Source organism: Odocoileus virginianus, chromosome 3 (genome assembly GCF_023699985.2).
Source record: "Odocoileus virginianus isolate 20LAN1187 ecotype Illinois chromosome 3, Ovbor_1.2, whole genome shotgun sequence".
NCBI lineage: Eukaryota > Metazoa > Chordata > Mammalia > Artiodactyla > Cervidae > Odocoileus > Odocoileus virginianus.
In genome coordinates, this window is record NC_069676.1 from 89,873,575 (window position 1) to 89,899,475 (window position 25,901).

Genomic DNA, 25,901 nt, shown 5'->3' on the forward strand with positions numbered 1-25,901 from the left:
CGAGTATGCTTGTGCCCTCAGAGAACAGAAAGACGTAGAGGCATCTGACTCACGTACCTCTTATTCCAGCAGACTCCTGTCTGACCACAACATGCAGCTGTCATGCTGGCCTGTGCTATCTGCTGGACAGGCAATGGAAACCTGACTACACTTTAGAATTACATTCGCTGGCTGACCCTAGGCCTGTGGAAATCTTTTTACACTTCTTCTTTAGATATTTTTGGAAGCAGGATTCTCTGTATTACCCTTGACATAAAACCTGCAAGTGACATTTGCGAAGAAAGGATGGAAGCAATCCGCAGTGTTGGGGCCTGGCCTCAGAGTGATGCCTTTCTCTTCTTTGGCTCTAAATCCAGTCCATCTACTTGCTGCTTGCTGAGAACTGATTGCATCAAAGTAATGCAGGCTCTTCTTTCCAGGCACCTCAGTCCATTCGTCTTTGTTTCAAATTGCTATTTGGCAGCTTTTGTTTCTCATTGTCTAACATGGGATAAGTGTAACTTTTCACCTAGATGGCAGAGACACGTTTATACACAAGGATGTGTGACTTCCATTCCCATCCCATCCCAAAGTAATTGTCCCAACTTCAGTGGACTGTTGTGAAGACCACAGAAGTTAGTATAAGTCAGTGCTTAGGACAGAGTCTGACATGTGGTTAGCTATTATTATTAATTAATTTTATAATTTAGGAATATTAATGTCACTTTCCAGTATCTAAGGACAAATCCAAACAGACTTCTGGAAACTACTGGCTATGAATTGAATGATGAGGGTCTTTAGTCTGTAAATAAATGTTTAGAACTTGAAAAATTAAAATTAATACAAAAGTTATAATGCCAAAGTTTTAAATAATGGGTCCAGATATTAACTTCTTTAAGCAGTTTCAGCAAGGGGGAAGATTGATGAAAACTGCAAAACTCTCAGGACCTTAAGTGAGGTGCATGCATGTGTGTGTATGTCAAAGATTAAGATAGAGCAGGGGAATTCTCTCTTTATAGGAAGGGCTATTCATTTGTCAATTGATTCAGTACCTGGGATCAAAATCAACAGGGCACCAAAAGAGAAGGCAAGTTAAAAAGACTGAAATATTCTAGCAAATTCACTTTGAGATGGTGGCTTCCATTAGCTAATTGAAATGGATGGGAGAGCAAATCACAGTGCTAGGAGACATCAAAATGTTCTACTCTTTGGCAAAGTTGTGTTCCACGCCTCACGCTGGCTGTGACCCCCTTGCCTGCTCCACCACACACTGCCTTCTGCTCTGTTGGAGCTTGCACCACTCAGAAGACCTGCTACCAGAGTCACTGGGTGGAAAAAGAAAGTGAACATGAAGTCGCTCAGTCGTGTCCGACTCTTTGCGACCCCATGGACTGTAGCCCGTCAGGCTCCTCCGTCCATGGGATTTCCCAGGCAAGAATACTGGAGTGGGTTGCCATTTCCTTCTCCAGAGGATCTTCCCTGACCCAGGGATCGAACCCGGGTCTCCCACACTGCAGGCAGATGCTTTACCATCTGAACCACCAGGGAAGTCGCTGGGTAGAAGACCAGTATAATATAAATGATAAATGATGTAAAGCAATATTTATAACCAGAGGCTCACAAACACATCCACAGCACCACAAGTCAAAATTTTGCCTCAATAAGATTCTGCTTTATAACTTCCGTGCTACCTGGATTTTAAGGTTAATTTTCTCCCCGCCTCTCATTTGATGAGTATGTGGTTGTAAACTTACTGCCAGATGCCTCCTGACCTGCCTCAGATGTTGCCGGAGGAAATTAGTCTAAAGGTTACTCCTTCGTTGTATTTGTCAAGACTGATTAGTTTTTTTCTGCTCCTTTGATGAGCATTTTATGGATTTAGATTAGCTATTCATAAAAGAAGCACGGCCCAGTCCACTGGAGGAACACCCCAGGAATTGTACATCCCCCCACCAGCACTAGCAAAACGAAGGAGATGAGAAACCTGTTCTGGAAAGGCAAGGTTGGCTGCCCTGGTGAATTAGTTTTGGTTTTGTGCTTTGAGACTTGTTTTCGTCAATGTTCTTACTAAGAAAGCAAAAGGACTGGAGCAAAGAAAAAGTAGTAAAATAATTCTTTCCATGTTTCCCCTCTATGGTACTCAGAACTACTTCATGAAATGAAGACGTGCTTAAAATAGGTGACTTACTTGGGCTACCACTGTATGAATATCCCCAAGTAGTCTCTTTTTTGCTGCTGTAATCTCTCTAAGCTATAGGTTCAGTTGGAGTTCCTCCTCTTAACCATAAAACAGAAAATGATGTGAATGACTATATCCTCAATCCCTTCAAAGATGCATTGGAGAGAAGTTTGTTCATTATATACAGTGGGTACCATAGCCAGTAGGGCTTAATTCTCTCAAAATTGTCTAAATATCACTAAGAGACATTCAAGTCTACTTGAATGTTGGATAAGAACTATAGAGTACAAGTTACGGTCAATAAAAGACTAAAGATCAAAAGCCTTCAGAGCTGGAAATAGTCAAACAAAAATTCAAGATAATGCCTCCGTCAACTCTCAGAGTTTTTTTTGTTGTTATTTGTTTGTTTTAGATATACAAGTTAGTTTGGTTGCTGTTTATTACAGATGGTAAAATTCACATTGTTTTAGGTGTGAAGTTTGAGGAGTTTTGACAAACTTATATAGTCATGTGCGTGCTTAGTTGCTGAGCTGTGTTTGACACTTTGCAACCCCATGATCTGTAGCCCGCCAGCTCCTCTGTCCATGGAATTCTCCAAGCGAGAACACTGGAATGGGTTGCTATTTCCTTCTCTAGGGGATCTTCCTGACCCAGAGATAGAACCTATGTCTCCTGCATTGCAGGCAGATTCTTTACCACTGAGCCACCAGGAAAGCCGGTTTGCAATCATGTAACTGCCACCAAAATCAAGATAAAGGATAATTCCTCATAATCCTTTATAGTAAATTCCCTTCCCTTACCTCCAGCTATCAGCAACCACCAGTCTGATTTTTTTCTAGCTTTTTCCTTTTCTATAATGTCACATAAATTGAATCATTCACTGTGTACTTTCTTTTTTATTTTTTAAGATTATTTAAATGGGCTGTGCTAGATCTTTGTCACTTTGTGTGGGTTTTCTCTAGAGTCTTCTGTGGTGGCTTAGATGGTAAAGCATCTGCCTGCAATGAGGGAGACCTGACGTCAATCCCTGGGTTGGGAAGATCCCCTGGAGAAGGCAATGGCAACCCACTCCAGTACTCTTGCCTGGAAAATCCCATGGACTGAGGAGCCTGGTGGGCTACAGTCCATGGGGTCGCAAAGAGTCGGACACGACTGAGCGACTTCACTGTCACTTTCTTTAGTTGCAGTGAGCAGGCCCTCTGCCCATGGCAGTGCACGGGCTTCTCATTTAAGCGGCTCTCTCGTTGCAGAGCGCAGGCTGTAGGCATGTGAGCCTCAGTGGCTGCAGCGCATGGGCTCAGTAGTCGTGGCACACGGGCTTCAGTTGCTACGCTACATGAGGAATCTTCCTGCACCAGGGATTGAACCCATGTCCCCAGGTTTGGCAGGCATTCTTTTCAACTGAAGCACCAGGGAAGTCCCATATGTAGTTACCTGAGTCTGACTTTTTTTGCTCTTAGCATAATGCTTTTGAGACTCATCCATATTGTTTTGTATATCTTTAGATCTTTTTAAAAAATTGCTATGTATCAACAGATAACATATTTTATCTACTTATCAGTTGATGGACATTTGGTTTGTTTTAGCTTTTAGTACTTAATTAAGTTATTGTGTGTGGATATAGATTTTCATGTCTTTAGGAAAAATACCTACCTATAAGTTTAACTTTTAAAGAAACTGCCAAGTTTTTTTCCAAAGTAGAATTCCCACCAGCAGAATTTAAATGTTCTAGCTACTTTTCATCCTTATCAGCATTTTTTAATTTGAGCCATTGTAATAGGTGTGCAATGGTATCTCATTATGTCTTTCAAGTTTTCATAGTTAAGTTTATAAGATAGGTTTTGAATCACAGACTAAGTAACTGAAGGCATGTCAGACATCAGACAGACGGATTCTGTTAGCCTTGGACACCGGCTGTTCACCATCTTCTACCAGTGCTGCAACCTCTGGGCGGTCACTAATCATGAATTATAGCTATTCAGTACCCAAGCATACATATTAATAGATTCAGCAGGCACGGTGTCTTTATTTTCTAGCCAGTTTGGGATCCTTGTGTTAGAGGATTTATAACAGAATCACCAGAAGCTTTTTGCTCCTTTTTTTTTTTTTTCCACATAGTGTATCAGGGAAATGCCTACCAGGGGAATATTTCTGCTCATCATCTCCAAAACGGAAAAGCAGCCAATTCTTTTCTGCAGCTCTCCAAGCTAGCCTCACATAGAAAATTGGCTCTTGCCACAGTGAGAGGGGAATGAAATAAAAGTTGCTGGAGCTACAATAGCACTTTACTGTTCATTCTTGTAGGAGTTGTGCATCTTTCCTCTGGTCTTTATTTTGGTTCTTTGTTCGGCCCAGTGTTCACTTGCTCTTATTTCTCTTCCTCTAACTGATACTAAGCTTTGACTTGGATAGAGGTCCCCCCTCGCCCTTCCTGTGTACTTGTGATATGAGTGAGATGGAGTGAATAGAACTCTGGTCCTTTCTTTCCAGATATGACTAGATCAGAATGTTACATAAGCATGACAGGTCCTTTGCTTCCCCTCCACCCCTTGTCCACACACACCTACACACTGTTTAAAATGTTTTTGTTCTCCTTCTCTGCCTGCAAAATCCTACTTGTCTTTCAAGATCAGATAAAATGTCACCTCCTCTATGATGCCAAATCCCCTGAGTCCTGTTAGCCACATCCACTGAACTTTGAGCTTGTTTTGTTTGAAGACTTATCACATTGCCTTGTGATTATTTGTTAACATTTCTGTATCTCTCCTAGACTCTGAACTCCTTTCAGGCAAGAGCCATGTGTTAATTGTCATGGGCTTAACGCATAATACACACTCAATAAATAATTTTTGACTGACTCTTTAAATTTGCAGTGTAGCTTTTTTAAATGCAGAGATTTTCTTCATCTTAGAAAAGGAATGATAGAAGCATCTGCTTAATAGATATTTTGGTTGAGTAAAAGCCATTCATATATATCAATAATTTGGCAAAATGGTAGTTCTAAGATTCAATTGATTTCAGTTAGAACTAGATTCCTTTCACTCTCATCTAATAGATGTAGTTATAAACCTCTTCTATTAGGAAAGAAAAATCAAAGCATTAAAAGGATTCTTTGATTCCAATCTCCATTATCAGATTATGATATGTATATAATTGCTTTAGCCATGTCAGCAAAATATTAGGCCTTGGGACTAAACAAACAATTATTAAGTATGAGTATATCCCATGCAATATTTGGAACATACTTATACCTAAAAACAGTTTCCTGTTTATCTGAAATTTAAATTTAAATAGGTGTCCTGCATACTATCTGACAACCCTAGCCAACACAAATCTCTTTACACAGTGTAATGAATAGTAGGAAATAGTGCTCTTGGAAGTTAGTTCTGAAATATATAGTGGACAATACTATTATTGACCCAGGTTTGCCAGTGAAGAAAACTTAATTGGATTGATCATCTTAGCTAATATAAGATGCAAGACCAGAAAGAAAACTGAGATCAGAAATCAGTGAAGTCACTGACCCTATGGCCCTTCGGGTCATGCAAAGGTCTCTATCTACAGTAGATTAGAGAAGTCACATATTCCATGCTGCTTTTCTCATTGAGACAAGAGGCCTTTTGCCTTCCTTTTGAAGGTAGGCAGCTTTAACTAATAGGATAATAGAAATAACACTGTTTCAGTTTCTGAGCTTAGAATCCTATTTGTCTCTTGGTTTTTCCTTCCAGTCTCTTAAAATCCTCTTCTGGGAGCTGAGAGTCTTTATACAAGAAGTCCATCTTCTCTGACACTGCCATCCTAGAGAGGCCTTGAGTGGAAACTTTTGTTGACAGATCCTGCTAAGCTCACCTTTTTTGCCATCCCTATCAAGTAACATGAGTGAGCTGTTGTGGACCCTCCAGACCCTGAGAGTTGAGTGTCACCAAGCAAATCCTTCAACGGCACTTGGAACAAAAGAATCACCCAGTTGAACCTTGTCTGAATTTCTGACCCATGACATCTGGAGATTTGACAATAGGGTGTCTTTTTAAGCTGTTGCATCTTAGAAGCTTTTGTAACCCAGCTGTAGATAATCAGAACAGTGAACATAAATAGTAAGTTTCCTGACCCAGGAGTGACGTAGTTAAGAAAGGAGTGCCTTTGATCACTGAGTATTCAAACTTCTCCTTTTGCTTGTTTGCCAAGGAAATCATACTTGCAGTAGAATCTTAACCGATAGCATTACATGCTCTAGAGCTCAAAACTGAGTCATAGCTAGGAGTCCAGAGTGATATCTTCTCTGTCTTTCTCTTGTCCCCAACTCCCCAGAGGCCCCGAGACCTTCTGCAGTCCAGCTGAGAATATGTTCCCTGCTAAAATATGTCTGAGAGCTAACCCAAGAGTCAGGTTAACGACAAGAAAATGTACAAACCTGGGATGAGATGCAGAGAAGAGCACGGCAGGGGAGCAGAACTGTCAGTGAGAGAGAAAGCCGAGCATCAGCGTGCAGTGGGTAGCAAGACTCCAGCGGAAATCACCGACAGCTGCACTTGCTGTCTCCAGGAGACTTTCCGCAGGTAGAGGGGAAGGCTGAGAAAATGCAGAGAGAGTCTGAGAACTCCCCACGGGAGGTGCAATGGGAGTCCCAAAGGCGAATGATGCAAGAAGGGAACTGACGCTCCGATCCAAGCCACCCAGGGCCGGAGGACTTTACTAATTCCTTAGTGAGGAGAGCGGAAATAAGACCACACCTGGGTTATAGATGCTGTAATATGTATGTGATATGCATCTAATGGAATTGTCAAGTAAATCTGTTTCTAGTTTTACTAAGGCTCTTTTTAAGTAAGGTTGTTTGTTTGCTATTACACATAAGGTCTCTGTTTTAGATACGGTTGAATGAGAAGTACCCAAACTTGGGTGGTCTCAAAAGATCACCTAGTTATGTTCTTGGGATCAAGGGAAGGACTACATTTGAATCATTAAAGGCCCTGAATAACAGATGCCTAAGGAGAGGCCTGGGGCTTCCCAGGTGGGGCTGCTGGTAAAGAACCCGTCTCCAGTGCAGGATATGTAACAGACGGGGGTTTGATCCCTGGGTCGGGAAGATCCCCTGGAGGAGAGCATGGCAACCCACTCCAGTATTCTTGCCTGAAGAATCCCATGGACAGAGGAGCCTGGTGGGCTACAGTCCATGGGGTCACACAGAGTCAGACACGACTGAGCAACTGAGCATGCATACACACACACACACATACACACACAGACACACACACGCACACGCACACACACGGACACACACACACCCATGCACGACACACACATACACACACACACGGAGAGCTGGGCATTGCTAGGTAAACTTTTCACACATTCAGCTGTTCAGAAAAACCACTGGTTTGTTTTAAATGAGGAGCACTGCATTAGAATTTTACAATTAAAATCTAGCATACTTTATTCTGTATGTACTTGAAAAAATAATCTTATTTAATGAATATGTATGATGGTGATTATAATAATTATTTAGTCCTATTACATGAAACCCTCTTCCAAGGAAGTGCAAAGCCTTTTAAATAAGCCACTTCTAAAAACCATCACATCCCATCGCTCCATTGCATGCAGCAGCACTCAGAAAGCTCTGACTGAGCAGGTTGCTATATTAACTTAATAGGTGGAGTGAATTCCTGGGTCAGCTGAGGTGGGCCCCTTGCGGGGGGTGGGGCATGCCTTAAAGAGTTTTGCCAGGGAACAAAGAGCACGTAGAAAGCACGTCCAGAGGTTTGGTAATATCCGTACCCTGGCATCATTCATGATATACGTTTACAGCCTGCAGAGCTAATGCTTCCTTCAGAGCCAGTCATGCTGCGTGTTGGAAGGCAGATCAGCAGTCGCTCAAATTTATTCTGAATCTATAATGCTGACCGCATAACAACAGAAAAGCAGTCCTGAAATGCTCTCATGGCATGCTCAGTTATCATCACAATAGCTCAGTGGCTTGACATTTTCAGCAGTAAAATATCCAGGCATCTGAACTACCCCCCTCAAAAAAAAAAAAAAAAAAAAATCACAGCAATCTTTAGTCATAGCAGCAAAAACATTAGTAACCATAAGATGATTCATTTTTTTTTTTGTTTGCCTGTTAGCCTTCCTGCCAAAGCGTTTGTTCCCCTGCTGGCTTGTTTGATGATGAAGTGATCAATTTCAGGACATCTAGCAAGTCACTGTGTCTTTGAAACTCTCCAGGGCAGGAGTGGGCAATTATTCTGACTTAAAACATACTTAGTATGTTTGGCTGAACTGAAAGAACTCCCTGTGGGGGGTGAGCCCTTCTTTGCTCATGTCAGAACACACGTATCCCAGCTCACAGTGGTAATAGCTTGATGAGTTTACAGGGAGCTGTGCTTCTGGACTCTCCTCCTCCTCCCACTGGGCTAGGTTGCAGAGGGCTGTGCCTTTCTGCTACCTCAGTCCTTCAAGACACTCAGCTCTGTTCACAGAGAGAGGGGACCAGCTCTGTTGTGTGGTCCACATCTTTTCACTTTCATCGCCTGTTCTCTCCCACATGCTGTGATACCCACGGGTTACAGGGTGAGGTGGAAAGATGCTAGAACTGGAGTCAAGAGGCCTGGATTCCATATCCTTGTGTAATGAAAGACTGCCATATCATTCAGCACCTCCTTTCCCGGAGTCTTCATTGAGCTGCAGTGAAATGACTGCAAACCCTGTACTCAGATCACCTGGGTTACTCTGTGCTTCGGTCGCTTCATCTGGAAAGTGATGGTAGTAACAGCTAACACTACAGTGCTTACTTTGTCCCAGGCCATTCCCTAAACGCTTTACATGTTTATCAACTCATTTAATTCTCATGACAACTCTGAGGTAGAGTATGATACTACTATTCTTATTTTTCAAATATGGAAATTTGATGCACAGGGAAATAAAGTGATTTGTGCAAGCTTATACATTTGAGTCAATGTTAGGGTTTAAACCCAGGCAGTCTGGCTCCAGAGCCCATGCCCCACTACCTGCCCTAGAGGGTGTTACAGGGATCAGAGTTTGGCTAGTCTATCTGTGAAATGGGTATAATAAGACCACACCTACTGTCTTCACAGAATGTTCTGTGTGTCACAGTCCCAACAGATGTGACGACAACATGAGAGCTGCTTAAAGTGCTTTAAAAAAAACAGTACAGTGTTACCATCCATGCAGCGTTGTTAGTAAACAGCCGTCACCTTTGGGTTCCAGAACTTATCAGATGATGTACATGCTAGAAAGGTGAATCACTGCATCAGTATCAAGTCACTCAAGAAAGTAAACATTAGGTGCTCCAAAGTGCAAATATCTGGTATATGACTGAAGCCAGAGAAGGCCAGATGAAGTTCGTCTCACATGCAGTAGGCTGTGGCCAGCCTAGTGGATTTTGATTTGTGATACAGTTGAAGAGCCTTCTCTGGTATGAAGGGGTGTCCACACCTTTCTTCTGTACTAGATGTGTCAGAGATCCTTTGGGGCTCATCCAGCTGAAAAAGCTTCTGGAATCTCCAGGTTTCAAGTCCTGGTGAAGCAGGAAGGGCTAACCTGTACCTCTCCTCCTGAGCAAGCCAGAGCATCTGTGAGCCAGGATCACTCAGTAAGGGGCATGGCCAGGTTTGGGAAGGCTTTGCCTCATCATCTGATCTCCTGAGCTTGGTGCTCCCGGGTTGAATAGGACTTGAAGAAAGAGCAAACCAAATGTGCATCAAAACCAAACCAAACCTGACTGTAGGCTGAGTTCAAGATAGAGCATTCCGTTGCAGCTCCCCGTCATTTGCTGTGTGTTTCTCCTAGTTATGCAATTAGATTGTCCCCTGCCCCACTCCTCAACTTCTATCTAAACCGATCTTTTAGTATCGTATGGTGGTGCAGGTGGCTGCATTTCTTTTGAACACTTTTTCTTTAAGGCTAAGGGAATGCTGGAAGTTAGTTTTTCCCATGTAAGATGAAAGAAAAAGTGAAGTCGCTCAGTTGTGTCTGACTCTTTGTGACCCCATGGACTGTAGCCTACCAGGCTCCTCCGTCCATGGAATTTTCCAGTCAAGAGTACTGGAGTGGGTTGCCATTTCCTTCTCCAGGGGCTCTTCCTGACCCAGGGATCAAACCCGGGTCTCCTCATTGCAGGCAGATGCTTTACCATCTGAGCCACTGGGGAAGTCCTGTGAGATGAGGGAGTGGCAAACTAGCAGCCTGCAGCCTGAATCTGATCTCCCCTTGCCCCCTGCCTAGGGAAGTCTGGTATTTTCAGTTCAGTTCAGTTCAGTCGCTCAGTCATGTCCGACTCTTTGTGACCCCATGGACTGCAGCACGCCAGGCCTCCCTGTCCATCACCAACTCCCAGAGTTTACTCAAGCTCATGTCCACTGAGTCGGTGATGCCATCCAACCATCTCATCCTCTGTTGTCCCCTTCTCCTCCCACCTTCAGTCTTTCCCAGCATCAGGGTCTTTTCCAATGAGTCACTTATTCACATCAGGTGGCCGAAGTATTGGAGTTTCAGCTTCAGCATCAGTCCTTCCAATGAATATTCAGGATTGATTGAATATTTAGGATTGACTCTTGGATCTCCTTGAAGTCCAACAGACTCCCAAGAGTCTTCTCCAACTCCACAGTTCAAAAGCATCAATTCTTCAAAACTCAGCTTTCTTTATGATCCAACTCTCACATCCATACGTGACTACTGTAAAAACCATAGCTTTGACTAGACAGACCTTTGTTGGCAAAGTAATGTTTCTGGTTTTCAACATGCTGCCTAGGTTGGCCATAGCTTTTCTTCTAAGGAGCAAGCGTCTTTTAATTTCATGGCTGCAGTCACCATTCTCAGTGATTTTGGAGCCCTGGTATTTTGGAGTTCTGGTATTTTGAAAGAACTGGCAATTAGTCATTGCGAGTGTTGAAAACCAGATGAGTTCAGTAAAAGTCTAGATTAATGACGCTGGAGGAATTGGAAGGCTTGACAACAGGAGGCCCTCATCCCCACATGGCTACAACCTGGTCGAGATGAGAGGTCACAGCCTGACTCTCCCAGTTACCTCCCAGTCTCCCAGCTCAGCTACCTGCTCCAAATTGTACACGCAGAGGCCCACCTCAGTATTCGTGCATTTGGGGCCAGATCATCCTTTTTTGGGGCGGGGGCTGTCCTGTCAGCAGCATTCCCCCATCCCTCACCACCTAGCTCACCCCAGAGGAGACCATCAAAAATGTCCCCAGACCTTGTCCAATGTCTATGGCTTCAGTAGATAGCAGCCGACGATGTTAGCATCTGCAAGCTAATGAAACAGTATTGTAAGTTCTTACACATTAGCCTTGTTCCTTTCTTATGCTCAGAATGTCACACTGGGGAGTAATTTGCAGAGACTGCCCAGACTGTGTGCTTGTTTTGAAATTCCTGACCAGGCTGGGACATCCAGCCCTCCAGCCCTCTTAAAAATCGCAGTCCAAGATTATTGGGCCATTAATTGACACTAGGGGGAATTTTAAAGATCACAGTGTCCTCACTTTACAGGTGAGAAAAGTGAGTCCCAAGGAGGTGAATTGCCCAGCTCGTATAACTGGCTAATGGCTTGAACTGCAATCTAGATCCAAACCCCCAGCTTAACTATTCTCTCTGCAACACCAAACACTTGAGCCACAAAGAAAAATCTAGGCATGATATAGAGATGTCCTGCTGACCGAATTTAGCTACCTTTATCTTGGCTGCTTTTCTCAGTGACTTCAGGTTGATTTTAATTATTTCTGTGTGCTGCTGTGACATGCTGTCTCACCTCTCCAAATAAACTGCCAAAGTGACCTTTTCATTGCTTAGGGACCTGAAAGAATAGGCTCCCCTTTGGAGTGCAGGCCCCTTAGAAGGCAGTCAGAGGGGGACTTTTCTGCCCTGTTTTATTTGGGTGTCCGCTCTTGGAATGTACATCACCATGCCAAGCATGGCCCCGTGCTCTGCTTGGAAAAGAAAGACGCAAGTAGGACTTTGGAGTTGGGTTAGGATTCTTCAGTGGCATCTTTGAGAAGCCCCCGTTTGACCTCTAGGGTGCTACAGAGGCAGGCAGGCTGTGCGGTGAGTGGGAGAGGAGGCAGCCTTGACAGATGGTACCCGAAACTCCTGCGGTCATTTGCATGGGTGTGAACAGTCAGCTTTCCGCCACCTCACAGCTTGTCCCTCATCCCTCTCAACCCTAACCTGGGCCCTTCTTTGCATACACGTGCTTTGCAAGGTGCCTGGTGCCATCTGCAAAGTGACTCATTTCCCCTAAGAAAACTGGCCTTGCTACTCATCCTTACTAAGTTCTACTGGTGCCTGGGTGCTTTCCGAGAAGAGCAAACACGCCATTGGAGACCCTGAGGAAGGGTCTGGCATTGAGACGTTTCATTTCTTCCCATCTCCCCAAATGTGCAGCAGCCTCCAGCCTGGGGGATAACAAGGGACTTAGCATGCATGCACAGGAGATATACTGAGGTCCAGGCAGACAGGAAGCTGTCTGTTTTCTTGCTTCCTCTGAATCCAAGAGATGTTTTATATCCATCTTCAAAGATGTGTTCACTTAACCAAGGAGTATCTGGTTAGCAAAGACTCTGTAGTTGAATAAGTTCCTGGATTTTTAAACTTTGGTTTCCAGAGAACCTTGTCACAGAGGGGATTGAACTTTGAGGTGAATGCTTTATGTTATTTTTTGTAACAAGGGGCATTTCACTTCTAGCTAGACCCCTTACAGCAGTGAATTATCTGCCTACAAGTATCAGAAGTTGCAAAGAGAAATAAACCACAGCCCCACACTTCATTTCTCATGCTTCTTTTCAAACACGTGACTTAAGAAAATGGGACTATTTCTTCTGTATTTTTCTTTTCAAATTTTTTCCTTTTTCTTTAAAATCTGGGTCTTCAGTACCTCTTGGTGCCTATTCAACACCCTCAGCCAACAATTACCACCCCAGGTTCTGGCCTGAGTGTTCATATTTCAGCTTTTTGTGGTTGTCATTGTTAAGGAGCTGTGTTTATAATTCAAACTTCAGAGCTGCAAGAAATTGTCGAGGTCACAGAGTTCAGTCACCCTGTTTGGCTATTGAAGAAGTGGAGACCTGAACCTGAAGTACTTTGTTTCGGATTGCGCAACTAATCTCTAGCAGAGATGAGAGTAGAACCCAGACCCTCACTCTAGACCAGGTGCTATTTTCATGTAGAACATTGTGACTCCCTTTCCTTCTCCTTATTTCTGGGCCCCTTTCTTTGGGCTCTCTAGAATGTAAAATTATTGGACATAAAATTATAAGCCATAAAATTCCAAGAAGCCCTGTTTAATCTGAGTTTTATTTTTTTAAGCAGATGGCAGCAGATACTAACCCCAGCTGCCTTAAACAATAGCCCATATCTTATTGATGGAAATTCTCCATGCCAATCTTTATTTAATTCACTGTTTCCTAGGATCTTCATCCTTTCCAGCTGGTTATTAATTATTAGGCAATATCCTCTTGAGCTGTCTCTATTTCTTAATTACCTTATTAATTGTATTCACATAAATTGATCTCTCTGACATTCTAACTCTGACTCACTGAGGAAATAAGTCTAATATTCACAAGAGACTCCAACAATCTCATGACCTTAACTTATTATTTCCATTATGCAGACTGATATCACTAGAAGCCAGATGAGACTGCTTTGCTGAACGGGCCTTTATCCTAATCATAATTAGAATGTCCTTTAACATTTCTCTCTTGCACACCTTTCTTGCTCATTCAGATATACATGAGCCTTATCAGTTCATTTCCACCCTACCTGTACTCTTGAATCTTTAACAAAGAAGGAATTTCCTCTCTCATATTACCTTGCAGTAATCCTTTATTTGCAATTCAAGGCCAATTACATGAGAGTAAACATGAATGTGTTTTAGCTCTTGGGTTTTTACTGTAACACTGCACCCTAAAGGCCTGATGCCAATTAAACATTTAAAAACAATTTTTAAGTCAAGTTTTTATATATAAAGATGGTCTCTTAAGTGTGCTACTTGAGAACTCATTTTTTTCCTTCATGATTGGGTACATTACTGTTAACCCCACCCTTTGGCCCTGGTGCCGTTTAACTTCTATGAAGTGATAAGAGTAAACAGGTCCTTATGTAAAAGTTGGTCATTATTCCATACAATTCCTTGGATATTTGCATTAGAAATACTTGACTGGCAGGAATTTAGAACTGAACACGAGAATCTCCATGAAAAAAACAAACCGATGGAAAGGAGTTAGAGAATTCCTGTGCATGTTTTTTTTGCAGTTGTGGGAAAAGTCAGCTCCAAAATCTTAGAAGGAAGGATAATATAAATTCAAAATGCCAGTATTTTTCATGGTGAGAAAAATGGGTCACCTGGATGCCATAAATGGACAGATTTTATTTTGGCTGGGGATTCAAGGATCCAATTGGATGGTCTACATGAATGAGTCTCTCCATGTATCTACGCACTGCAGAACATTCACCAGAGATTCTCTCAGTTCAGCCGCTCAGTTGTGTCCGACTCGTTGTGACCCTGTGGACTGCAGCACGCCAGGCCTCCCTGTTCATCACCAACTCCCGGAGTTTACTCAAACTCATGTCCATCGAGTCGGTGATGCCATCCAACCATCTCATCCTCTGTTGCCCCCTTCTCCTTCTGCCTTCAATCTTTCCCAGCATCGGGATCTTTTCAAATGAGTCAGTTCTCCACATCAGGTGGCCAAAGTACTGGAGCTTCAGCTTCAGCATCAGTCCTTCCAACAAATATTTAGGACTAATTTCCTTTAGGATGGACTGGTTGGATCTCCTTGTAGTCCAAGGGACTCTCAAGAGTCTTCTCCAACACCACAGTTCAAAAGCATCAATTCTTCAGCACTCAGCTTTCTTTATGGTCCAACTCTCACATCCATACATGACAGCTGGAAAAACCATAGCTTTGAATATATGGACCTTTGTCAGCAAAGTAATGTCTCAACTTTTTAATATGCTGTCTAGGTTTGTCATAGCTTTTCTTCCAAGGAGCAAGCATCTTTTAATTTCATGGCTACAATAACAATCTGCAGTGGTTTTGGGGCCCAAGAAAATAAAGTCTGTCACTATTTTCATTGTTCCCCATGAAGTGATGGGACTGTATGCCATGATCTTTTTTTTTTTTCCTATAAAAAGCCCCCAAGATGTTTTTAATTTATAGACAAGCACATGTTAAAACTTATACAGAAAACCAAAAGAAAAATTGACATGTGATGCTAAATCAATTTTTAAAAATATTAAGAAAATAGAAGTACTTTATCCAATTTTGAGATTTAATGATAGCTACAACATTCAAGATAATGTGGTATTAGCAGAGGTTTAAATACACAGATCAATAGGATAACATAAAGAACTCAGAACCAGACCAAAAATTAATATGCCCAGCAGATTTTTTTGTTTTTAACTAAGTTCAGTTTAGTAGAGGCAGGATGGTCTTTTCAACTATTCAATTGGTGCCAGAACAACTGAACATCCTTAGGCAAAACAAAACAAAACAAAAAAAAAACCACTACCTAAACTGCACGTAGTTAGTACAAAAAGTAACTCAACATGTATCAGAGATTTAAGAACCCAGAGCTTGCTGAAGACTTCTTAGACAAGACGTGAAAAAACATGAAGAGGGGCCTTCACAATAATGCCATCGATTAACACAACAGAAATGACATGGCCTACAATGGCCATACAGAAACTAGACACGTAGTCATTTGAAAGGCCCTGAAAATGGTTCAGAGTGAATACATGATTATTTTTATGTCTTTCTGTACAGTATATTTCTTAACGTGAGGTAATATTATCACATGTTGCTTAAAAATATAAAAGGAAGGAATCTCAAAATACCCTGGCAAACGATATTAGTCATTAGTCCTTATACCGGAACTAAGCCAATGGCGACACTTGTGGAACTTACCTGTACCCATACTGACACACGCTTATTTCAACCGTTAAAATTCTAGTCACTTTACTTGACAGGGAATCGTCATGCAATCTGTTGTAAGATTAAAAATGAGATTCCTTCTCTGAAGGTACTGTTATCATTTAGCTTAATTTAGCTGTGTGTTTTGTTTTGCTGTGGCTGCAATTCAACCTCGAGAAAATCTCTGAAGTGTTCCGGAAGCCTCTCTAAGGAGGAATCAGAGGGAAGAACTGGGATTCATCTGGGAAGGTTGCATAGTTACATTGTCCTACTCACCTGACAGACAAATAAAAAAAATAAGTAGATTAAGTATGAGTGTTGGCTGGTTAAAGACACATGACACATGATGTTTCAAAAATATCAGTTATTTCAGTAAAATGGGCTCATTCATACATTTGTATCTTTGAATCCTTATATATGAAAGTGTATCGTAAGTCAAGCCTTCATATTTCTCATAAAGACACGTGCTACTCATGGGTACACAGTGCTGTAAAACAAAGGTGTGTATGCTAGTCGCTCGGTAATGTCCGACTCTTTGCGACCCCATGGACTGTAGCCCGCCAGGCTCCTCTGTTCATTAAATTCTCCAGGCAAGAATACTGGAGTGGGTTGCCAGTTTCTGCTCCATATCTTCGTTCTTTGAATGTTTAAAGCCACCTTTTTCATGTTCCTCTTTCACTTTCATCAAGAGACTTTTTAGTTCCTCTTTGCTTTCTGCAATAAGGATGGTATCATCTGCATATCTGAGGTTATTGATATTTCTCCTGGCAATCTTGATTCCAGCTTGTGCTTCATCCAGCCCAATGTTTCTCATGATGTACTCTGCATAAGTTAAATAAGCAGGGTGACAATATACAGGCTTGATGTACACCTTTCCCAATTTGGAACCAGTCCGTTGTTCCAGGTCCGGTTCTAACTGTTGCTTCTTGACCTGCATACAGATTTCTAGGAGGCAGCCTTGTTTAACTCAGTGAAACTGTGAGCCATGTCGTGTAGGGCCACCCAAGATGGACATGGTCATGGTGGAGAGTTCTTATAAAACGTGGTCCATTGGAGAAGAGAATGGTTGCCTTGAGAACCCCATGAACAGTGTGAAAAGGCAAAAAGATAGGACACTGAAAGTGATTCTGTGGATACCACTATCACAAATTACTCCCCATTGAATTCCTCACCTTTTTCCTGCCTTACCCATTCATTCATCCAACCCAAATGCAGAACCTGAATGTCTTCCTTCTGACCCTTCCCCTCTCCCTATCACCTGTCAAACCCTTTCTTCTGATCAGTCATTAAGTTCAGCTCTGTTGATTTGTCTTCCTTATTACTTTTCTTCCTTAACTGGTTTCTTCTGGTCCTGCTGCCTCTGCCTAGCCCCTCATCCTCTCTTTCCCGATTTATTGCAATAGTCTCTCTTCCGGCATCTCACACACGGGGTGACTTGCTTTCAAAGCTTTCCGTGACAAGCCTCACTAGTCTTCTATTTCTACGCCAACACTTTAGCCATGTTGAACTATTCACATGTCCCCCAAACTCCAGTGCGATTTTTATATCCCATCCCTTTGAATCTTTTCTTTCTCTTATCTTGGAGTATCATTCCCACAAAGTTTTATCTGTCAGACTCATACTCATACTTCCAGACCCAGTTCAAGCATCCAAACTGGGACTGGGGCCCCAAACAGAGTGGATCATTCTCATCTTTGAGCCCCCTCTTTAATTTGTGCATACTTATTAACTGTATGGCAACCATTTTTGTGCCTGTATTTCCTTTTAGAATGTAAGTCCTCAAAGGCAGGAGGGATGACTTTTCTTTTTTTCATCTTCAGCTTCTAGTGCATTATGGAGCACATGGTAGATTCCCAGTGAATATTATTGCAATGAATGAGTCTATAATTTCTTGACATTCCTTCAAGTTGCACTCTTATATTATTCATGACTTTGTACTTATTTTTGATTTCAACATTGATTCAGATGTCAGGGCCCAACTTGCCCAGCCATTTGTTTTTGTTAGCTTGCTTGCAAGTCTGTTCTTTCTCTGAAACGGTTGAGGTTGGGGGGGAGGAGAAGCAGTCAAGTCATGCAATGAGAACCGGAGAATGTACCTTCTGATGCAGTGAAGTGTACGGAACCAGGGGGTGGCTTTCGAGTAAAATTGATCTCAGCTTAAATTTCATTTCTGCCCCTTGTTCCATGTGTAACTTTGGACAAGGTTAATTGACTGCTCTGAGCTTCAAAGTTGTTATCTGTAATAACACCTGCTTCCCAATTTTCTTCTGAAGATGAAATAAGATATGTGGACGGCATGTGTGCTAGTCCTTGGCATGTAGTAAATTCTTAGTAAATGACAGTTGTTATTGTTACCATCACCTTTACTATAAAAGACTCTATAGCACATAGGCAGGTCGAAGTGCAATATTTCCTTCTGGTCACCTAGAGGTTCCTTTTCAAAAATAAGTGTACTGCCAGGATCCTCATCCAAACCATGAAACAACAGGAATAGTTGAGAAACAGTTTTGTCAGCTCTCCTAAGGATGACCAGTGCCATTCTTTGCATAGGGGAGATGTTAGTTAATCCATTATGTATAAAGAGTGCCTTTAGGTGTTAATTCTATCCCCTTTAAAAAAGACAGGGTGACCCCCACAAACTGGCCTAAAACTGGCAGGATATTAGGTTCACTGTTATTGTTGCTCAGTCATGTCTGACTCTTTGCGACCCCATGGGCTGCAGCACGTCAGGCTTCCCTGTCCATCACCATCGCCTGGAGTTTACTCAAACTCATGTCCATTGAGTCGGTGGTGCCGTCAAACCATCTCATCCTCTGTCGTCCCGTTTTCCTCCTGCCTTCAATCTTTCCCAGCATCAGGGTCTTTTCTAATGACCTGGCTATTAGGCTGGGGATATGTTTTTTAGAATCAGTAATAAAGTCTTCAAGACACTTAAGAACATCTTTGATTAAGTAAAATAAAAGACAAAATTCTCTTTATATTCATTCTTTTGCTATTTTGTGCCTCTAAGGCAGAGGAAACCAATTCTGTAGTCAAAAAAACCATTGGACTAGAAGTTGGAATACCAGGTTAATGAATAACTGGGAATAGCTTAGGATGGTTACGTACACAGGCAGTGAGAGCGTCCGTATCTCTAGAATGGGGATAAGAACCATCCCGGTGACCTCACCAGTTCTGGAGAGTTTTAAATCACATCTTGTGTCTTGAAAGTGTTTGACAATTTATAAGTGACATACAGATCCTAATTGTTTTGATGATGGCTTTTCTGCTCTACTGTGATCCTGCTTCCTTCACCAGATGGCACTCCTCAGCCCAGATGTCTACCAGCAGTGCAGCTGGTTCAGAAATGAGGAACTGAGTGGCTCTGGTTAGAATTGCCCAACACTCATCTGTTCTCTTTCTGTCTTCTGTTCTTGGGCTTTGGGGTTTCCCAAGGTCTTTTCATTAACTGCTGAAGATTTATTCATGTGATCCCAGTTACTATTTCTAAGAGCTTTTCTGAAAAATATTAAAAACTCAAAGCATCTGTCTGCTCTGTTAGAGCAGTACCAAGCTACAAGACCAAAGGGGATACCCCAGGAGGCCCAGATGAGTCTTTTAAATGTGCTGAACGGAGCTATCTTTTCATTTGTCTTTGCAGGTTAGAAACATGAGTGAACTTAGTATTATCTCCTTTTGTGAATGTGAGCTGAACTGCTTTACAAAACTGAGTATCTGGTACTAACCCATTGCTGGGACAAGAGTTGTATTGCCTGTAAGACTATTTCAAACTCTGACTTATGACTTAGGAGTATTTCAGACTCTAGTATTTCAACTAGAACTGCTGCTGCTGCTAAGTCGCTTTAGTCGTGTCCGACTCTGCGCGACCCCATGGGCGGCAGCCCACCAGGCTTAGGTCTTACCTACTCTCAGAAAAAATCTGGCCCTTTATTCCAGCCAAACTGTTCTACACTCACCAACTTCCAAAGATGCCATTTCCTGCTTTTTTGTGTTTGCTTGTCTTGGCTCTCCACTTGGTAACCCCTGCATTTCCTCTCTCACCATGGAAAAATGAAAGTCAATGTGAAGCTGCCGATTGATGCTCTACCTCGTCAGTGCTTCCTGACTCCTCCAGCCCCCATTTGAATTTCTCTTCCCCCTATACTGTTCATTGGGCCTGTTATACACTTCAGGAATTATTGCTCTGAGTCCCATCAATAGTTCATTTGGTAACCTGTAAACTAATTTTATGAGTTCTTTTTCTCTAACTTACATGGCAAGAGTCATATCTTAAATTTTATTTCTCAGTATAGAATTCTAGCTGGTCTTGTATTATTATAGTAGTTTATTATAAAATAATTAATACTTACTGTATACTATTACTATCATTATTATCAATACTTGTGGATTCACTGTTACTGAGGATCTAGTGAAGACTCTACACATGGATATATGTATATGCATATGCATATGTATTGTATACATACACACATATGTATATGTGGGGCTGCAGTTGGCTTCACTATTGCATTAGGGAAAGAAATGCTCGGAAAACAATGTGACAATGTGTGTACTTTTAAATCAGTATAAGTTGTGAATTTAAAAATTGTATGCATGTCAGCATATTATCTGTTTTAATATTTTGACTCAACCACCAAGCTTGCTCTTATTAGAGAGTTTAACATATGAAACTGTTAAACTCTCTAATAAGCTGTCCCTTTCTGGTTCCCTCAGGATAATGCTGAACAAACAAATGGGCCTTCCTTGGAGAAGAGCCCTGCTCCTGCTGGCAGAGGTTGTAAATTTTACTGGTGACCCCTCTAGAATATAGGCTCCACTGCCCAGTTTCCCTATGTTCCTATATTTAGAAATAATAAAGTCTTTATTACCCGTTTTTGGGATGCCCAATAACCAGTAACACTAGCACAGTAAGTTCAGGTCTACTCTCCGTGCTCCTAAAATTTTCTCCTCCTAACATGACCTTAATGGTTACTGTCATGATCTAACCATGTCAGCCACACTGCATTAAAAAGCTTCTGTGCAGTAATAAAAACCATCAACAAAATGAAAAGGCAACCCACAGCACGGGAGAAAATACGTGCAACTTTTATGTCTGATAAGGGGTTAACATCTAAACTATATTAATACATATAAAAGATATATGAATAGACAAGGAACTCATCCAACTCGGTAATGACAACAAAAAACCCCAACACTCCAATTTAAAAAGTGGGCAGAAAAACTGAATAGACAGTTTTTCAAAAAAAGACACACGGATGACTAGCAGGCAAGTGAAAAGGTACTAATCGTTAGGAAAATGCAAATCAAGACCACAGTGAGGTATTATCTCACACTTGGAGGACATTAGGCTGAGTGAAATAAGTCAGAGAAAGACAAATACTCTATGATCTCACTTATATGTATAATCTAAAATATTAAACTTATAAATACAAAGAGTAGATCGCTGGTTGCCAGAGGCAGGGAGTAGTGGCTGAGGGAAGTGATGAAGGTGATCAAAAGGTACAAACTTCTAGTTATAAGATGAAGAAGTTCTGCAAATATAACATACAGCATAGTGACTATAGTTAACAGTAATATATTGTGTATTTGAAAGGTGCTAAGGGAAGTAGATCTTAAAAGTTCTCATACAGGAAAGAAGTTATACCTATATGAGGTTATGGATTTTTAAATATATATGTAAAATCATTATGTTGTATGCCATACACTTATACAATGCTATGAGTCAGTTTTATATATCAGTAAAACTGGCAAAACAGACATACCCAATGCTTTAAACTAGCTGTTAGAAAAATGACCTTTTTATTTATTTACTTTTGGGTCTCTTGAATTATTTGGTTCTTGCTGTTAGTAAAATATCAGCTCATAGTACATTAATTGAGTACCTGTTAAATGCAAGATATTTCGTTGAAAGAATATTAGATTTGAAGTCAGAGACAAATTACTTAGAGCTGCCACACTAAAAGTTTTGCTTTTCTGAGAAACTCCATTCATATTGTTTGTTTCCTCATCTATATAATGTACCTAGTATTAATTCTTAACCCTGTTATCAACACTGTTGAAAATAATTATATCAAAACATTGTATGTACTCAGTCGTGTCTGACTCTTTGCAACCCCATGGACTGTAGCCTAACAGGTCATTGGTAAAACATAAATTACTGATTAGGTTGCTAGCTTATTCAAGGTAAATTCAAATTACAAGTATGGCATACTGGAACCTCCATTATCTAATATTAAAAAATATGTTAAATACCATCCTTACCCAAATTCCTGTCTCTACCTGTTACTCTAGTTATAACCAATTGCTTTCAGTGGCTTCAATATGCTTACATTTTGTTTTAATTTTTCTTTTTTATTCTAATGAATTTTTTCTTTGGTGTATAGTTGATTTACAATGTTGTGTTTGCTTCTGCTTAGAGCAGAGTGAGTCAGTAGTACATACACATTATCCACTCTTTTCTAGACTCTGTTCCCATATAGGTCATCACAGTGTGTTGAATAGGGTTCCCTGTGATAGTCAGTAGGTTCTTATAGGGGAAATGATCTTTTAAATTGGTATATTCTCTAAGAAAAGCCCTGGGAACTTTGAATTGAAAAATAATTTAAATAGAAATGTTATAAAGCTGGTGAAATCAGAGTTTCCCTTGGGTTTGTGGGGATAAGGACTGTCCTTGGTCTCACAGTCTTGGTTGAAATTCAGTTGAGAGGAACCACTAGACTCTGTCCTTGTGAGAGGCTGAGCAGCTGACCTGAATGCTTCTTCCATCCACTCCTAAACTCATAGGAAACTTTAAACTTTAACATTTAAACTCCAGTGGTTGTCAAACTTCCTTGATATAAAATAGCCTTTGCCAAACTGTACTATTTTTAATATACAAGAGTATTATTTACAGAAAAATTAATAATATAAAAAGATTAGAAATAACCTAAATATCCAGCAATTGGGAATTGGTTAAATTATGACATTAATATATCCAGACTGATGACGATTGTGCTTACATGCACAAAAGATTACTTTTTAAAAAATCTAATAATTTTGAAGATGATGGTGATAATCCAGAAACCTTTCTTTGTTAGCAAATAATTCCTGAGGTATTAGCTCTTCCCCGTTCATGGAAGGGTTTCTTTCTCCTTTCCTCTAAGATTAATCCCAAGTGGTTATATAGCCAGCAGCCTGTGCTTTGTACAGTAGGTTCTGCACAGAGGTTTGTTCAGTTGAATACTATAAGACACGTAACTATTTCTGAGTTGGCTTCAGAGATGTTTTGGTGTTTGAACATTTCTTTTTAAACTTTGTTATGATCATTGAGGATGGACCGACTTGATTTCACAGTGAGTTAACCATCTCTTGTCTTTTTCTCCAGAGTCTCAATTATTTTTGCCAATGAAAGATGAGTCAGGAGCACCTTGCTAATGCCAAATTGGCTAGAATGTCCTCTTTGGAAGTATTCTGCTTACTAGTTGAGCCATATGACATTGCCAATATTTGACCAGCGTTTATTTACAAAAATAGTAGTTTATATGGTTCACCCTAGGACATCTTTTCCCTCTGTGTCTGGTGAGTGTTAGCTGGCCCCTCAGAGGTGGACACAAAAGAGACGCTTCTGCTGGCTTCCTCCCAGTTACGTCTCTGTGCCAACAGGAAGTGGGGGAGGGGTAATACCAGCCAGCTTTCTCATTAGCTTATTAAGGACAGAGTGGCTGTAGTGGTGTCTCCAAGGGGCTTCATTTTTTAGACAATTGTGCCTGTTTGGGGTTTTTAATTACGGTGTCTTTTCGACAGCTCATATTTTATTATTGCTTCTTCCCACCCCTGTCCGCCTCAATTCCCATTCAGATTACCAACCTCTGCAGTTTGAGACGGTGATCAAAACAGTTCGCAAGAAGCCTCAACCATCAGCATTGTGGCTTGAGTCATTCTGAAGTTTGACTTGAAGCTGTCATGAGGATTTTCTTTTCTGTCAAAGCTAATGAAAATAATATGTGTTAGGAATTGTGCAAATCTAGTTCGTGAAGGTCCGAGAATTCTTTTATGAATTATTGACATAAAACTAGTACACCTTGTATTCTGCACTCAAGATTCCTTTCTTTTGAGGAGATAGCCCATGACTTATGGATATGTAGACCCTGGAGTGACTTTGGGGAAAGGTGAACAAGTCTTAGGTGCTCAGTATTGGTGGTAGAAGAAGGAAAACAATAACTTCTCTGCCTTCTGTATTTTCTGTCATTCTGACCCATGGCTGTTTACTGCTTCCTCTGATTCTCTGCCTATGGTAGTAATAAGATACAAGGTCAGAAAGTGACCATATAAATCATCTAGGACAGTGGTTGGTAACAGTTTTTTTTTTCAGACAATAACTATGGATTCTTCTCTACCCACAAAAATTAAATTATATATTCACTATATTTTGAACTTGTTTTAAGAACATTTATGTCGCTCTTACAGAATCTGTGAATTCTAGATTAAGAATCTGTGACGAAGGAAGCCTACTACTTTACTTACGGTGGGAAAGCCGGGCGCCCGGCAGACGCAGGAGCTTTCCCTAGAGTAGAAAACTTTCGGTCATACGTTGGAGAGAAGCTCAAGCTCTGTTCCATTTTCTCCACCTCTATTTCTCTTCTTTCTCTTTGAGCGTCAGGTTATATGTCTCGTTCTCCTTCCCTTGGGTTTCCCAGGTGGCTCAGTGGTAAAGAATCCACCTGCCAAAGCAGGAAATGTGGTTTTAACCCCTGGGTCGGGAAGATCCCCTGGAGAAGGAAATGGCAACCCACTCCAGTATTCTTGCCTGGAGAATCCCCATGGACAGAGGAGCCTGGCGGGGTACAGTCCATGGAGTCACACAGACTCAGACATGACAGCAACTAAAACAACAACAACTCCTTCCTTTCCTTACAGGCAGAGACTGATAAAACCAAACTGGAGGGGGAGGGAGGAAAAACTGACAGATGGGGAGTTTTGTGTGATCTTCCACATCCAAACTAGGAGATGCAGGCAGAGTCTACACCAAAAGCGGTAAAGAACTTGGTCAATTTGTTGAAAAAAATTCAGTTCTTTTAGCAAAAATATCAAATTATTCATGTTTTTTTCTCGGCTGGATCAACCAACTTGTGCTCTATTGTAGCCGATTTTCCTTATTTCTGCATATTCGTCAGCACTAATATGGTTCTAGCTCTTCTTGCTTTTATTTATCTTCTCTTGAAAGAAACCAGCTGAAACAGAGGTCAGAGTTTAATGAAATTATTTCCTTGACAACATTCAACATTTACTACATTTCAATGTTATCCCAGCACTGAACCAAGTTACTATCTCTGCCTGGTGGGTATGTAGACTTAAATGTCACTGATTTGGAAGGCTTTACGATGCGGAGGTTACTACAGACCAATCCTTGTCTAACTGGTTTTGCTTTCCCATCCTTAAATGATGAAGAGATGGCAAGAAAAGGCAGGGGTATAACCATTCATGGGCCAATGTTTGTCTTATGTCACATATGAAAATTAACGTGGCCTCCCCATGTTGACCCTCCCATGAGATACCCTGGCATTCAACATGTCATTGGAAGAAGATGGAACAGTTACTCCTCATACTTGGCTATTCCTCTTGAAAGAGGGAGGCCTTTGGAATCAGAAGCCCTTCATGGCTCTTTATAATTGGTTCTGTTAAGTGATTTGGGATGAAGGAGGCTCCAGAGCCCCCCCCCCCAGCTGTAATATGGGAAAATAAAATGTTGCTATCTGGAAAGTTAAACAAGAGATCAGTAAAGAGCCCCCCACAAGCACACACAACAAATACAAACCTCTGGGGTGTCCACACCGA

The 25,901-nt window shown here is 41.3% G+C and overlaps 1 long non-coding RNA gene across 5 annotated transcripts in view; it reads left to right on the plus strand.

The window, feature by feature from the left end:
- LOC110145253 (uncharacterized) overlaps window positions 1-25,901 on the plus strand; it is a 273,926-nt gene that overhangs the window by 241,291 nt on the left and 6,734 nt on the right. The window contains exon 6 of one of the 5 annotated variants that reach the window (XR_011487010.1): window positions 5,887-6,963. The exons of the other annotated variants lie outside the window; for them this stretch is intronic. This is a non-coding gene — a long non-coding RNA (uncharacterized lncRNA). Of the gene's footprint in view, window positions 1-5,886; window positions 6,964-25,901 lie in introns of those variants that run through there. 5 annotated transcript variants of the gene reach the window in all.